Below are 17569 nucleotides of genomic sequence, written 5' to 3' on the forward strand. Positions count from 1 at the left end.
GTGCCCTGATTGAGGATTGAACATGGGCCTTCTTCACATCAGGCTGATGTTCTACCACTGAGCCAAATGGTCAGGACATTTTTTTTTTTTTTTGCATTTCTATAACTCATAAACACTGACCAGTAATTTTGCCTTCTCATGCATTATTTCTCAAGAATAGATGTAATATTATTTTTATTTCTTCAATATAAGGAGGTTATGCTTTTCCTAGAATTTATCCATTTAATACCAATTTAAAAATTATCAACATATCTTCTTCATAATACTGTCTAATCTTTACATTTTTATTGTGAGTGAAAACATAATGCCTTTTTCATTCAAAAGTGGCTAATCTGTGTCTTCTAATCATCTTGACCCATCTTCTCAGAAGTTTATTCTTTCAAAACACTAACATCTAGCACTTTTTTCAACTCTTTCATATCTGTGATCAATTTCATTAAATTTTGTCTTTATTTTTATTATTTCTTTTGACAATAAGAGATTACCTTTATTAAGTATATGACAAATAAAATATTTTCATCTACCATTAGGTTTTCTTTTATACAGTTTATTTTTGTGATATGATGGATATCCAAATCTGTAATACATTTATTTACTTGGAAAAGACATGTGCCTTACCAGTCTCAGAAACTTAATTCAAGACCATCATGTCTATTCAATTATTTTGTTGGATGATTAAGAGAAATGAAATTTTCATTATATATATGAAAATCACTTAAGAAAATAAAATATACATTGGAGGAGAAAAAGCATGAACTTCAAAAAAATATATATAGAATATTATCTGTCACTTACTGCCCATGTGATTTCAGGAAGTACTCAATCTCTCTGAGCTTCAGTTCTACATGTGGTTGCCAGTGGTGCTGTTTGCCAAGTGTTTCTATTTCTCTCCTCTTGCAGGCCTCTGGTGGAACTATGCTTCTTGCTTAACTCCCCTTGTATGGGTGGGGATGTGTATGTGGCTAGTTCTGGCTAAGGAATGGAGACTATCGTGTTATTTGAGGGTGAGAAAATATGGTTGTTGGTTTGAAATCCCCCCACTCAAGGACCATATTCCCCTCAGGCACAGTCACTGACAATTTTCTGGATTATGTCTCCTCTGTCAGTTTGGGTCTCCAAGTTATTCCAGTAAGAACTGCTCAGACCCCCAACGTCCATCATCCCATGATGGACATATACCTGCCATGGACATGTAATACGAGTGAAGAATAAACCACTGCCATTTGGAATAACCCATCCTTTTGTCTCATATATCTCATCTGTAAATTAAAATAATACCTTCTTAACATTTTTCCTAAAAAATTAAATAACTTATATGACAAGGTTATCACAGTGTTTGACATATAATAAGAACTAAAAAATGGCAGCTACAATGATTAAATACAGGGGTCCTTGGGTTATGACAGTCTTGACATATCACATTTCAAGTTTATGATGCTCAATCCCATAAAAACTTAAAAAAAATTGAGACGTGAGTGCTTTGGCTTTTCTTGTTAGCATCATACTTACAGAATACGTGGATGAACTAGTTCGGTTGTGCATGCCAGAAGAATATGCAGTACAGTGTACAGTATATTTATGTGCTTTTCTTTTTTCTATGGTTTAGTTGTGTTTTTATGTTCTAGATTATGACTTTACAAATGTGTTAAGGATATGTGACTTAGGCTAGGGTGTGTTTCGACTTACACCAAAATTCAGGTTACATCACTGTTGTAAGAATGGAACTGTGTTATAACCTGAGGACTCCCTGTAATGAGAAAAGGCTGATTTTGAAAATTTATGAAAAGTTGGTATAAATTGAGATATTCTGCATCTGCCCATCTTTACAGGTAAATTGTATCTTGCTGTAAAAGTGGGGCATTGTATTTGTTGCTAGATATAAAAAATCCTAATGACTTGCACTTACATCTTGCCATCAAGATATCAGAAACATACTTATAAATTGGGAGTATGTAAAGAATGAACAAATGGAAAGACTGAGAATGAGAGACTGACTACTGAAATGAGATAAAATGAGTTAAAGAGCAAAAAGTAGTTTCTCAATAAGAAGCACAGATTATATATAGGTAAACATACTTTAGATTGTTTTTAGTAAACAAAGTATTAATGTACTAGAAGAGAATTAGTTTGAACAGTGTCTCCTACAATGTTTTCTAAGGTGGTCTGTGGAAAACTGTTCTTAAAAATGTTCTCTTCCCATATAATTTGAAAAAGTATCTGCTGTAGACTGAATGTCTATGTTTCAACCTAATCTCCAATGTGGCAATATTTGGAGGGTATTAGGTCACGGGGGAGGTGCCCTCATAATGAGGTTAGTGCCTTTATAAAAGAAAACATATCTATTGCCATTTCTGCCATGTGAGAACACAGCAAGGAAACAGTAGCTTATGAACCAGGAAATGGCCTCCAGAATTGTGAGAAATAAATCTCTGTTGTTTGTAAGCCACCAGTTCTTGGTATTCTTTTACAGCAACTTGAATGAACTAAGACACTACTGCTCTGTTTAAGATTCAAATAGCATATTAGCATATTATCTTTAAAAATACTACCATATGGAAATCCCTTTACCTTCATTTCTGTATGTCCCATGTCTCTCTAATGAAAGAAAACATTTTTGCTGTTGCTATCTCTTGGACATAGTGTCTTGTAAAACAAACTTGAAAGTTATGAAATGAGAAAAATAAGTAGACATATTATAATAAAAATAGGGTCTGACCTGTGGTGGCACAGTGGATAAAGCATTGATCTGGGACACTGAGGTCACCAGTTCAAAGCCCTGGGCTTGTTTGTTCAAGCCACATATTGGAGTTGATGCTTCCTACTCCTCCCCCTTCTCTCTTTCTCTCTCTCTCTCTCCTCTCTAAAAAATAAATATAATCTTCCAAAAAAGCACAAGTGATAGCACTATTGATCCATTTACCAAACAATATTTAAATCACCCATAAATATAAACACAATCCTTTACTTGCTTTGATTATACTCATTCAATATCATCTACATGATTGTTTTTCAGAGAGAAAGAGACAGGCATACAGAAAAGAAGGAAAGGCAAGAATAGAGATGAGAAACATCAATTGGTAGTTGCATCACTTTAGTTGTTCACTCATTGCTTCTCATATGTACCTTGACAGTGAGAGTGGGAAAGGCTTTGGCCAAGCCAGTGACCCTTTGCTCAAGCCAGTAACATTGGGCAACAAGCTAGCATCCTTTGTGCTCAAGGCAGTGACCATGGCATAATATCTATGTTCCAGTGTTTAAGCTGGCAACCCAGGTTCAAGCTGATGAGCCTTCACTCAAGCCCAATGAGCCTGCACTCAAGTTGAGGACATCAGGGTTTCAAACCTGCGTCCTCAACATACCAGATCAACACTCTATCCACTGTGACACTACCTGTCAGGCTCATCTACATTATTTTTATGAAATATATCCCTTATAATTTTACTTAACATGTTAATCATAAATAAATTCTCTATGGTTTTCCACATGAAGAAAAGCACGGAATCTTCAAAGAGTCTATTCAAGCAATGGTTAGAAAATCAAAGGCTAATTAATGGTGTTTTGTTGGATTAGTTTAAACCATTTAGGGATACCAAGCACAAAAAAACTATGGCATCCCACCTCACATGCACTTAAAAGGAACTACTAATCCCCTTTGTGTGGCATCAGCCTAAGGAAAAGCAGTTGTTCTGCCCTCGGGACTCTCTCTTACCCCAGGAATGGTGATGAGTCATTCTGAGAGGCCAGGAAACAGGGGGCGCATCAGTGACTCATTTTTTTGGTGTTGAGACCGGAGCTCCCCCCACACATTCCCCAGTCTATGACTGGTGCTTCCACCTCACAATAGACTCAGTTGAAACTGTCCAGGAGGGGGGGGGAAGAACACACTTCTCTGGGTCTCAAAGGCCACACCCACCAGACTCCTGGGGCCACACCCTACTGAGGTTTGTGAAAAAAAGTCTGAACAGACTAACACCGGGGGCCAAGGGGTGAAGCCACACCGACTACCCTTCCTAATCACTGAATTGCTGCAGACTCTAGACTATAGCAGAGGTTTTTTTCAGCAGCTGAGCCCAACAAGCAGCCAGCAGACAGGCTGCATGAGGTGAGACTCAGGGAAACTTATCCATTTGAGTGGACTTTCCCCCAGGGCCAGAGGGGGTAAAAGTCAGCCTAGGAGTGCAGCTTGGAATTTCCATGTACAGCTGGGCCCAGCAGAGGCAGCCACAAACTCTGAATTGCTTGTAGCCCTAAGAAGGTTGCTGAGGGCCAGTAACAGGCAGTGTCTCACTCTGGTCTGTGCAGAGTTCCTGCTTGGGAGGCCCAGGACTGGCACATCCAGGGGCCAGCTGTGAAAAGCATTGGTTCAGGACCTAACAACCCTTACTGGAGTGGTATCCTAAAGAAAATCTCCTCACACTTGGCCCAGCTGAAGTGAGTTCCACTCTCTGTGAATAGCATCAGCATAGCAGCTAATGCACATTGAATAGGGTGGAGCTTCACAGTCAGCTGGCCTGGGCTCTGGGTACTCTAAACTGCTAGGATAGGTTCCACAGGGAGAAGGGAGAGAGGCTTGGAGCATGGACATTTAAAGTGTGGGTCCCTTTAAGTCTATTACTGGATCTGGTCGAGGGGCTTAACCATTGTTGGGAGAGGCACAGTCAGCCTCAGGAGAGAACTCTCTCTGTCTTCTTCCCTGAAACTGGGGTCTCAACAGCTAAAAGAACTTCTGCATAGGGGACTGTTGGTCACACTCAGTCTGAATCTGTTCCTCACCTTGTTGGGGAGCAATAAAATTTGAGTATCTAGCTATGGCTGAGGGATCAAGCTCTGCAGTAGGGGGCCACATTCCTTGTATTGAGCTCCTGACGAAGAAGCTCCTGAAGTAGGGGGTCCCACAAACATTGTATTCACAACTTCAGTTGCCCTAACCTACCAAGCTTGCAACCTGTAGAAGGGTTGGTTGGGTGAGTCCAATCTGAGCCTACACTACAGTCTTACTACAGAAGACTTTGTGGGAAGATCAGGAAGCTGGAAGAGGAGGAGAAGCAGCTGAAAATTGGAGACAAATCTTACAGACCTAGGAGCTTTTACGGAGCTCTTGTCATCTCTAAGCAGGAAGAAGCTGATCCTTATAAAAGGTGGGCCCCTCTCACAGTACTCAGACAGAAAATGCAGCCACAAATGCAAAAAGTGCAGTAGCTGCAGACTGGTAACCCACAGAGGATTACAAACAACAGCTGATACCAAACCAAGAAGAACTAGAGCCAATGCTACTGGTAGTGGGTAGCAGACAGCACCAACCTTAGACTCAACTACATACATAAGTAGTACACCCAAAGGTGGAGTCTAGCAGGCACCAGATACTGTGGAGAATAAATACACCCAACAGGACAGACATTGCACAGTGTGTAATACACATAATCAAGGTTGACCCTTAGAGCCATCCAGCCTGAAGGGATAAACGTACCCACAAAAAGACCAACTACATCTAATACACACATACAACAAGAGGGAAAATAATGGCCTCAAGAAACATTCCTAGAACAAAGAAAACAAGTGGCCTAGAGGACAGTACAACCAAGCCCATCTTCCTCATAAAAACCACAAAAAAAATTCAAAGTCAGACAGCACTACCTAATACACAGACAAAATGGGCAGACAGAGAAAAGAAATCCAAATGAATCAACAAGAGAAATCCCCAGAAAAAGAACTGAATGAGATGGAAGTAACCAAAATACCAGATACAGAGTTTAAAACAATGATTTTTAGGTTTCTCAAGGATCTTAGAGCAACAATGGATGGACATAATGAGCACCTAAATAAAAAGATAGCAACTATCAAAAAGGACATTAAAATCATAAAAAAGAACCAGTCAGAGATGACAAATACAATATCAAAAATGAAGAATGCACTAGAAGGAATCAATAGTAGGCTGGATGAAGCAAAGGACTGAATCAGCAATTTAGAGACCAAGATAAATGAAAGCAAGGAAACAGCAGCAAAAAGAAAAGAGGGGCTCAAAAAGTCTGAGGAAACTCTAAGAGAGCTCTGTGACAACATGAAGAGAAACAACATCCACATCATAGCGGTTCCTGAAGGAGAAGAGAGCGAACAAGGAATAGAGAACCTGTTTGAAGAAATCATTGATGAAGGAAAAAGTCATACAAGTTCAAGAAGCACAAAGAGTTCCATTAATGAGGAACTCAAGGAAGCCTACAGCAAGACACATCATAATTAAAGTGTCAAAGTTCAGAGACAAAGAAAAAATACTAAAAGCTGCAAGAGAAAAGCAGTTAATTATCTACAGAAGAGTCCCCATAAGGATGACACCCAAATTCTCAAAAGAAACACTTGAGGCCAGAAGAGATTGGCAAGAAATATTCAAAGTGATGCAAAGCAAAAATCTACAACTAAGCATTTTTTATCCAGCAAGGCTATCATTTAAAATTTAAGGGAAATAAAAAGCTTTCCAGACAAAAAGAAACCCTCAAGGAATTCATTACAACCAAACCAGGACTGCAAGAAATGTTAAGGGGCTTGCTGTAAAAAGAGCAAAGGGAAAAAAAATCGAGAAAAAGAGGATTGCATATATATTTTTAAAATTTTTAAAAATATTTTATCTATTGATTTTTAGAGAGAGGGGAGAGAGAGAGAGAGAAGGGGGAGGTGCAGGAAGCATCAACTCCCATATGTTCCTTGATCAGGCAAGCCCAAGGTTTCGAACTGGCAACCTCAGTGTTCCAGGTCGACGCTTTATCCCACTGCGCCACCACAGGTCAGGCCAGGATTGCAGATTTAAATAATAAAATGGCAATAAACAACTACATATCAATAATGATCTTAAATGTAAATGGATTAAATGCTCCAATCAAAAGACATAGGGTAGCTGCATGGATAAGAAAACAGGACCCATACATATGCCATCTACAAGAGACCCACCTCAGAACAAAAAACACACATACACTAAAAGTGAAAGGATGGAAAAAAATATTTCATGCAAATGGAAATGAAAAAAAGCTAAGGCAGCAATACTTATACCTGACAACATAGACTGTAAAGCAAAGGCTATAGTATGGGATAAAGAAGGTCACAACATATGGTAAAGGGATCAATCCAACAGGAGAATATAACCGCTGTAAATATCTATGTGCCTAGTATTGGAGCACCTAAATATATAAAGTAGATTTTGATGGACATAAAGGGCGAGATCAAAACCAATAGTAGGTGATTTTAATAACCCACTAACATCAATGGATAGATCCTCCAGACAAAATTTAACAAAGAAACAGTGGTCTTAAATGACACACTAGATAAACTGGATCTAATAGATATCTTCAGAACCTTTCACCCCAAAGCAGCAGAATATACATTCTTTTCAAATGCTCATGGTACATTCTCCAGGATAGACCACGTTAGGACACAAAATGAGTCTCAATAAATTTCAGAAGATTGAAATCATATCAAACGTCTTCTCTTAACACAATGGCATGAAACTAGAAATCAATTACAATAGAAAAATTGAAATAAATTCAAACATTTGGAAGCTAACTAGCATGTTATTAAATCATGAATGGATTAACAATGAGATCAAGGAAAAAATAAAAAATTTCTTTGAAACAAATGAAAATGACCATACAACAACTCAAAATTTATGGGACACAGCAAAAGCAGTCGTGAGAGGGAAGTTCATAGATTACAAGCACACCTTAAGAAGCAAGAAAAAGCTCAAATAAACAACCTAACCCTGCATCTAAAAGAACTAGAAAAAGAACACAAAGTAAAGCCCAGAGGTAGCAGAAGGAGGGAGATAATAAAGATCAGAGTGGAAATAAATGGCATAGAGGCTAAAGAAACAATACAGAGGATCAATGAAACCAAGATCTGGTTCTTTGAAAGGGTAAACATTATTGATGAACCTTTAACCAGACTCACCAAGAAAAAAAGAGAGAAGATTCAAATAAATAAAATTAGAAATGAAAGTGGAGAAGTAACAACTGACATCACAGAAATACAAAGCATTGTAAGAAAATACTATGAAGATCTGTGTGCCAAAAAATTGGACAACCTAAATGAAATGAATAAATTCCTAGGAACATAGAAGCCCCCAAAACTCAATCTAGAAGAATCAGAAAACCTAAACAGACTGAATATAAAAAATGAAATGGAAACAGTTATCAAAAAACTCCCAGAAACAAAAGTCCTGGTCCAGATCGCTTCACAGGGAATCTTACCAAATATTCAAAGAAGTACTCAAAACTGCTTAGTACTGGTATAAGAACAGGCACACAGATAAATGGAACAGAACAGAGAACCCAGAAATAAACCTGTTTTTTTATGGTTAATTGATATTTGACAAAGGAAGCAAGAGCATACAATGGAATAAAGACATTCTCTTTAATAAATAGTGTTGGGAAAGTTGGACAGGTACATGTGAAAAAAAATGAACTTAGACCACCAACTTACACCATTCACAAAAATTAACTCAGAATGTATAAAAGACTTAAATGTAAGTCATGAAATCATAAACATGTTGGAAGAAAATAGGCAGTAAACTCTCCGATAACTCTCATAGCAATATTTTTGTTGACTTTTCTCCATGGGCAAATGAAATAAAGGACAGGATGAACAAATGGGACTATATCAAATTGAAAAGCTTTTGCACAGCAAGATCACCATTAAAAGAATAAAAAGACAAACTACCACAATGGAAGAACATATTTGCCAATACATCTGATAAGCAGTTAATAACCAAAATTTATAAAGTACTTCTAAAACTCAACACCAGGAAGGTAAACAATCCAATTAAAAAATGGGCAAAAGAACTAATAGACACTTCTCCAAAGAGGACATACAAATGGTGAACAGGCACACTAATCACCAGAGAAATGCAAATTAAAATCACAATGAGATACAACCTTACACCTGTCAGAATGGCATTCAATAACAAAACAACACACAATAAGTGCTGGTGAGGGTGTGGAGAAAAGGAACTCTCCTGCTCTGCTGGTGGGAATGCAGACTTGTGCAGCCATTGTGGAGAACTGTATGGGGTTTTCTCAAAAAATTGAAAATGTAACTGCCTTTTGACCCAGCTATCCCAGTTTTTGGAATATATCCTAAGAATACCAAATCACTAATTCAAAAGAAGATTTGCATTCCCATGTTTATTGTAGCATTTTTTACAATAGCCAAGATCTGGAAGCAGCCCAAGTGTTTGTCAGTGAACAAGTAGATTAAAAAGCAGCGATACATATACACAATGGAATATTACATAGCCTTGAAAAAGAAGAAAATCTTACCTTTTGCGACAACATGGAAGGACCTGGAAACTATTATTCTAAGTGAAACAAGCCAAGCAGAGAAAGACAAATATCATATGACCTTACTTATATGTGGAATTTAATGAGCAAAGTGAACTGAGGAACAGAATAGAGGCAGAGATGGGGTCACAGGGACCAGAGGGACAGAAGTCAGAGGGAAGGGGGTGAGGGGATGGAATCAGAGAAGGTAAAGGGAGTAGTGAAACTATATATACATAACACACAGATATAGATAGCAAGACAGAAAATCCTAGAAGAAAGGGGGGAAGGAGTTAGGGAGAGGGGGAAAAGGGGGTATAAAAAGGACACAGGGGTAGGTGGTGAGGGAGTTATATTCAGCGGGAAACTTGAATCCATGTAAGCACAATAAATTAAAAATTAACAAAAATTAAAAAAATAAAGATGTATATACTCCAAAAAAAAAGGAACTACTGAGCAGCTCAGTAAATATGAAAAATAAATTCTGGCCCTGGCCGGTTGGCTCAGCGGTAGAGCGTCGGCCTGGCATGCGGGGGACCGGGGTTCGATTTCCAGCCAGGGCAAATAGGCGAAGCGCCCATCTGCTTCTCTACCCCTCCCCCCCTCCTTCCTCTCTGTCTCTCTCTTTCCCTCCCGCAGCCAAGGCTCCATTGGACCAAAGATGGCCCGGGCGCTGGGGATGGCTCCTTGGCCTCTGCCCCAGGCGCTAGAGTGGCTCTGGTCGTGGCAGAGTGACGCCCCGGAGGGGCAGAGCATCGCCCCCTGGTGGGCAGAGCGTCGCTCCTGGTGGGCGTGCCGGGTGGATCCCGGTCGGGTGCATGCGGGAGTCTGTCTGACTGTCTCTCCCCGTTTCCAGCTTCAGAAAAAAAAAATACAAAAAAAAATACAAATAAATAAATAAATTCTGAATTCTCACATGATGCTACTTTTACAAAAAAAAAAGTTTCTGCCTGACCAGGTGGTGGCGCAGTAGATGGAGCATCACGGGAGTATGGCGGGTGACAAGCGGGAGTGGGGCTCTGATGTGGGGGCGGGAAAAAATGGCAAGGGAGGGCCTCACCTGACTTCCGGAGCCTGGGCCCTGAGAGAAGCCCGTCACACCCCCGCGGGAGCTTCCTGCCGCCAGTTCTCTGAGGAAACTGTACAGATCCGTGACGCTCCTATGCCCCCTGCTGGGTCGACACCCCCCCCTTCTACCTGGGCACCGCCCACCGCTTACCTGACAGGAACCAAATGGGTGGTATCGACCTAAAAATGATCCTGAGCCAGGGTCCGGAACCACCGCTCTAAAAGTTTACGTCAGAAAGCTCCATAGTTACGGTTCAGGAGAGATTGCGGTGCGGGCGCGCACACACACGCATGCGCACGCACACACACACACACACACACACACACGCACAGGGCACACTATCATAAACGCCCATAGCACAGGGGTGGGGGATCGAGGGTGGGTTTCAGGAGTATCACAACACTGCAGGGTCCCAAACCCTCAGCTTCAGAACCCTACCTGACATCCAGTGTCTTGTGTGGCGTGGAGAACATGCGATAAGAATTCCAGGTTTAGCAGCCGTTAATCTTGCTGTGGCTGATAGAACTGAGAACTGAGTCTCGCGAGATTATAAGCAGGTACGTGACAATAGGATAGACGTGACCACAGAATATACATGACCAACAGTGATTGGTTAACGGTGGTGCTCATGTGACTTCAAAGTCTTTGCCTGCCTTCAAGAGTAGGAGGCAGGCCCTGGCCGGTTGGCTCAGCGGTAGAGCGTTGGCCTAGCATGCGGAGGACCCGGGTTCGATTCCCGGCCAGGGCACACACACAGGAGAAGTGCCCATTTGCTTCTCCACCCCTCCGCCGCACTTTCCTCTCTGTCTCTCTCTTCCCCTCCTGCAGCCAAGGCTCCATTGGAGCAAAGATGGCCCGGGCGCTGGGGATGGCTCTGTGGCCACCGCCTCAGGCGCTAGAGTGGCTCTGGTCGCAACATGGCGACACCCAGGATGGGCAGAGCATCGCCCCCTGGTGGGAAGAGCATCATCCCTGGTGGGCGTGCCGGGTGGATCCCGGTCGGGTGCATGCGGGAGTCTATCTGACTGTCTCTCCCTGTTTCCAGCTTCAGAAAAAATGAAAAAACAAACAAACAAAAAAAACCCATAAAGAGTAGGAGGCACATGACTGACGATACATCTATCTGCAGAGTGATAGTCCACCATTTTCATGTAGTAGAGATGACTGGCGCTGTCACGTGCTGTCACGTGTTTGATTTTGAAGGCTGCAGCTTCCCCATGCCTATAGTACTAAGCGCTACATGATGGGAAGAATTCACATGCTCTAGTGACTTGAAGAGCTTGATATACCACGTGACCGCAGTTCCAACAGGTCCAGAAAGTCGTATGAACTCAGGTGCTGACATGACCAGTAGCTCTGGGCCTTTCACATCACTACAGCGTCCACATGAAGACAGTATCCACATGACCACAATTTTAGGAACTACAGAATATACATTTCTTTCAAGTGCTAAGGGAACACTTTGCAGAGCAGAGCACATGTTGTCACAAAGCAAGTCTTAACAAATTTAAGAAGAGAGGAAACATACCAAGTATCTTCCAACCACAACAGAATGAAACAAAGTATCAATAGCAAAAATAGTCCAAGTATGCATAATAAAATTTTTTAATAAAAAATAAAATATCAGTAGCAGAAAGAAACCTAGAAAATTCACAAATAGGTGAAAATTAAATCACACAATTTTGCACAACTAATGAGTCAAAGAAGAACTCAAAAGGCAAATATCTAGAGATAAATGAAAAGGAAAGCGCAGTATACTAAAATGTATGGGATGCAAAAAAAAAAAACAATACTAACAGGGAAGTTTATAGGGAAAAAACACCTACACTAAAAAAGTAAGACCTCAAATAAACAAACTAACCTTATAATTCAAAGAAATAGAAAATGAAGAACAAACTGAAGAGTACACATGATTAAGGTAGTTTGACTGTAGATGCAGCTTAAGGCAAAATGTGAGCAAAACCCAAATACACGGCACATTTGTCTATATGATATAAAACATCTTTATTAAAAGTTTACATTTTTATCTTGCTATTTTGTTTTCAAATCCTTGTATTTGTAGACTGAATTCTTACTGTAGCCTGACCAGGTGGTGGCGCAGTGCATAGAGCGTGGGCATGGGACGATGAGGACTAAGTTCCAAATCTGATCACTGACTTGAGCACAGGCTCATTCAGCTTGAATGCGGGCTCACCAGCTTGAGCGGGGGTTGCCAGCTTGAGTGTGGGATCATAGACATGAACCCATGGTTGTGGGCTTGAGGCCAAAGGTCGCAAGCTTGAAGCCCAAGGTCTCTAGCTAGAGCAAGGAGTCCCTTGCTCTGCTGTAGCCTCCTGGTCAAGGCACATATGAGAAAGCAATCAATAAACAACTAAGGTGCTGCAAGGAAGAATTGATGCTTCTCATCCCTCTCCCTTCCTGTCTGTCTGCCCCTGCTTATCCCTTTTTCTGTGCTTAAAAAAAAAAAAAAAAGAAAAAGAAAGATTAAAAGATTAAAAAATTTCTTTCACATGCATATGTTGTGTTTAAGAGAACTATTCCTGTTAATGTATTTATGAGAATTTGCATTAATGGAAGGTATTATTCATTTTTAGTGCATTAGAAGACTGACCTTCTTTTAAAGCCAAGAGCTTGTAACGATATTCCATTTTGCAATTTAATGACACTATAAAGAAAAGGCCAAGAAAAATGTCTGAAGATGATCCAGCTTCAGTTGGGAGAAGCTGTCCAAAAGACAAGCCCTGGGGATGTAGGTCATCGTGAAGTTAACCTGTTTACTTATATCCATTAGTAGGTAAGGAACTGAAAGCGGTTCCTTGTCCAGTGATGTAAGCTCACCTCTTGGAAGAATTCTAGCTCCAGCTTTCCAAGGATCTCCTCAAGGCTGTAGAATGGCATGGGATGAGTAATGACTTCTATCCTATATCAGAGACACAGAAGCCCTGGTGCTTCTAAATATCTGATATACGCAAGGAAACACAGAAAAGTGTAAAACCTTAAATAAGCCACATACCAAATTGTCCATGCATATTTCCACAGTTTCTAAGTTATACCGAGGCCCTTGCCTTAGGACTTGGCCATGAGCTGGTCTGCGCCTCTCTCTTCATTGTCTGAGTAATGACTATGGTTACAAATGAAGGTCTCACTTCAAACCTCTTCTTTGGAGTTTTTAAGTCATAAGTTAACGTCAATCCCTGAAACTTTGACCTTTTGTGGGGAAACAAGGGGATGGTTTGCGATATTGATTTTAGGTTAAGTGCAGCAAAGAAACTATAAGATCAGTAGTCAGTGGAACTTTGTTCCCCTTTCCCACCTACTCATTGACCATCCCTGTAGTGGTCATCCTCCATCCACTTTATCTTTTTTTTTTTTTTTTTTTTTTTTTTTACAGAGACAGAGAAATTCAGGGAGAGGGACAAATAGGGACAGACAGACAGAAAGGGAGAGAGATGAGAAACATCTATTCCTTGTTGTAGCTCCTTAGTTGTTCAGTGATTGCTTTCTCATATGTGCCTTGACTGGGAGGCTAGAGCAGATCGAGTGACCCCTTGCTCAAGCCGGCCACCTCGGGGTTTCAAACCTGGGCTTTCCGCATCCCTCTCTGATGCTCTATCCACTGCACCATCGCCTATTCAGGCCATATTATCCTTTTAAATCTTTCTCAGCTTCTCTTCCAGACCAGCTACTGCCAAGAACATTAACACTTTTAGACACGTCAACTTAATATATATTTAGCTTTGAGCTACACCAAATCCTTTTTCTCTAAAGAATGCAAAGCAAATGACTTAAAAGACTCTCAATGATACCATGCTGTACCATAGGTAGATTTGGGCACATGCTTTCACGCTATTAATTAATTAATTGATAGAGAGGTTGGGAGAGTGTGCCTTGACACGGGAATCGAACCAACAACCTCTGCACTGTGAGTTGACGCTACATCTAACCAACCTCTCCAAACAGGGCTTAATATTTTTTTTTCTTTTTGAGATAGAGAGAGTGGAAGGGAAAGGGAAGCATTCATTTGTTGTTCACTCAGTCGTGGTCACTCGTTGGTTTCCTATTCCCCCTGGTTCCAGATCACTTTCTTTAGGTTGAGAGCATTCAGAAGAGGCCCTAGAGATTTCTTCCAGGGCACGTGCGGCTGAGCATTCCACAGTCAGCACACTCTGCATTGCATGACCTAAGAGACTGAGGGAATCTTGTCTGTTCCTAACCATTGTGAGAAAAGAGCAAACTCAGAGAGTATCTTCACAGTGCTCAGCTTTTCTCCTGGGTTAGGCCAGAACAACCCTTCACAGTGGTGGACTCAGGAGAGAACCTCAGTGTTCTCTCTTACATCTCTCTCCATCCGGCATTATTGACTAGAAATTGATAGTTATTTCTCTGCCTATGCCAGCCCTTAGTAGACCAGGCCCTGCAATATGTAATTTAGACGTGGATCATTGCATTGGTTAATTTTATGTGTTGATTTGACAGGGCACAGAGGTATTTTCGTTAAATGCTATTTCTGGACGTGTCTGTGGGGATGTTTCTGGATGAAGTGAATGTTTAATTTAACAACTGAATAAAGCAAATTTTCCTCTCCAATGTGGGTGGGCATCACCCAATTGGTTGAGTGACTAAATAGAACAAAAAAATGCAGAAAAGAAAGATATGCTCTCTTTCTGCTGGGGCATTACACTAAGATAATGGTCTACTGCAACCCTGGAAGTAGAAATTACATCAGCATTCATGGTTCTCAAGCTTTCAGAAAGATTTGGACAGGAACGTATGCAGTCAGTCTCCTGGTTCGCAGGTTTTTAGACTCAAAATGGAACAACACCAGCAGCATTCCTTGGCCTCCAGTTTGCAGATAGAAGGTGGGTGACTTCTAAGCATCTGATAATGTGTAAGCCAATTACTTATAACGAACTTCTTTATTTAGATCTCTCTCTATCCATTTGGCTGTCAGTCTGCCTGTCTGTTTATAGAATCTATTGGTTTTGGTTTTATAGGAACCATGAGTGATACAATTGTTAACTACTAATTTTGTTTCTGTGTTTGCCTGGATTCAGAGAGTAAAAATTACTCCATATATAATTTATTAGCTTTTCCTCAGAATAAACATTATGATTATGAAGGTTATTTTAATGAAAACCCCTGGACACCCAAACATTTATCCAAGTTCTTTTGGTAATAAAAGTCCATTTAATGAGGTTTTCTTTGCCCTCTTTCACAGAGCAGTGCTTTTAAAATAGTAATGGTCCTTTCCCACATGTTCAGACTATCCTTCCTTTTCACTCATTCCAGCATATTTATATTCACTAATTTGGTTTTGGTTCTATCTCCCATTATAACAAAGAGATGATAAAAGCTTATCAATAAAGTAAAAAGAGATTTAAAAAATCCTCTCTTATGAAAAGAAATCTTATCTTATGAGGCTAGCAATATTGGACTCTAAACATTAGAAAAAGACAGTATGAGTATTGAAAATTATAGTACATGGGTATAATATAGATGCACAATTTCTAAATAAAATATTACCAAGCTGAACTTAGAAATGTCTTGTAAAGGAATATGTTCAGAAAGGATTTATTCGAGAAATAAAAGGGTCATAGACTATTCAAAAATTTATCAAACAACTTCTGATGATTTCTGGAAAATCTAATACAAATGTTTTTTTTATTCCCAGCAGAAAGCTTCCTACAATGAAGTATAGGAAGAAAAAGGAAAAAAATAAGAAGTTTGAAAAAAGGGCATCAGATAAAAAATGTAAGTGACGTTTTGGAAGCTGGAAAACAGGTGAATTAGTAGTAACTCCTGAACAGACCGTAAGAGCTGAACACCAAGCCTTCAAGAAACAAATTGTAGAACCCTAAACGACTGGGAACTGGAAGAACAAAGTATGTTCCAATGCAGTGACCAGAGGGTCAGTCTGATTATTGGAGGACTCATGGGACCATATTAGAAAGAGCATGTCAACAGATATATGAAAAGATGCTTGTCTTCTTTAGTTATTAGAGAAATGCAAATCAAAACTGCAATGAGATACCACCTCACACCTGTTAGATTAGCTATTATTAACAAGACAGGTAATAGCAAATGTTGGAGAGGCTGTGGAGAAAAAGGAACCCTCATACACTGTTGGTGGGAATGTAAAGTAGTACAACCATTATGGAAGAAAGTATGGTGGTTCCTCAAAAAACTGAAAATAGAACTACCTTATGATCCAGCAATCCCTCTACTGGGTATATACCCCCAAAAACTCAGAAACATTGATACGCAAGGACACATGCAGCCCCATGTTCATTGCAGCATTGTTCACAGTGGCCAGGACATGGAAACAACCAAAAAGCCCGTCAATAGATGACTGGATAAAGAAGATGTGGCACATATACACTATGGAATACTACTCAGCCATAAGAAATGATGACATCAGATCATTTACAGCAAAATGGTGGGATCTTGATAACATTATACGAAGTGAAATAAGTAAATCAGAAAAAACCAGGAACTGCGTTATTCCATATGTAGGTGGGACATAAAAGTGAGACTAAGAGACATTGATAAGAGTGTGGTGGTTACGGGGGGAGGGGGGAGAGGGAAAGGGGGAGGGGGGCACAAAGAAAACTAGATAGAAGGTGACAGAGGACAATCTGACTTTGGGTGATGGGTATGCAACATAATTGAACGACAAGATAACCTGGACATGTTATCTTTGAATATATGTATCCTGATTTATTGATGTCACCCCATTAAAAAAATAAAATTATAATAAAAAAAAGAAAGAGCATGTAATCTCCCCTATGTTTTACACCATCTGAAGCAGTTAGAATTCCCACCTCAGGCACATCAACCCCAGTTTCCTTCACACCCTCCCTGTTTCACTGACCCTCGTAACATCCATTGCACTTCATCCTACAACGGTTTATTCTTCCTTTCTGTAGGTGTCAGGAAAGGGGGAAGTTGGTAATGTTGATTTTAAAAATCAAGCTTCCCCCCAAAAACTGACCAGACCCATCTAGGTCTATTGCTTTAGGCCTGGTGAGATGCTGATCAGACGCGCATGACCGAAGGGCCAGCACAGGACAGGAGAGAAAAGCAGCAGGCACCTGTTAGAATCCACCCAGTGCTTTTAAATCCTGTCTGAAGGAAACTGGAGCATCTGCTGCAGATGTGCTTGTGGCCAGATTCAATCTTATCTCTATGCTTCTTCAGAATC

The sequence above is a fragment of the Saccopteryx leptura genome, chromosome X (assembly GCF_036850995.1).
Source record: "Saccopteryx leptura isolate mSacLep1 chromosome X, mSacLep1_pri_phased_curated, whole genome shotgun sequence".
Lineage (NCBI taxonomy): Eukaryota > Metazoa > Chordata > Mammalia > Chiroptera > Emballonuridae > Saccopteryx > Saccopteryx leptura.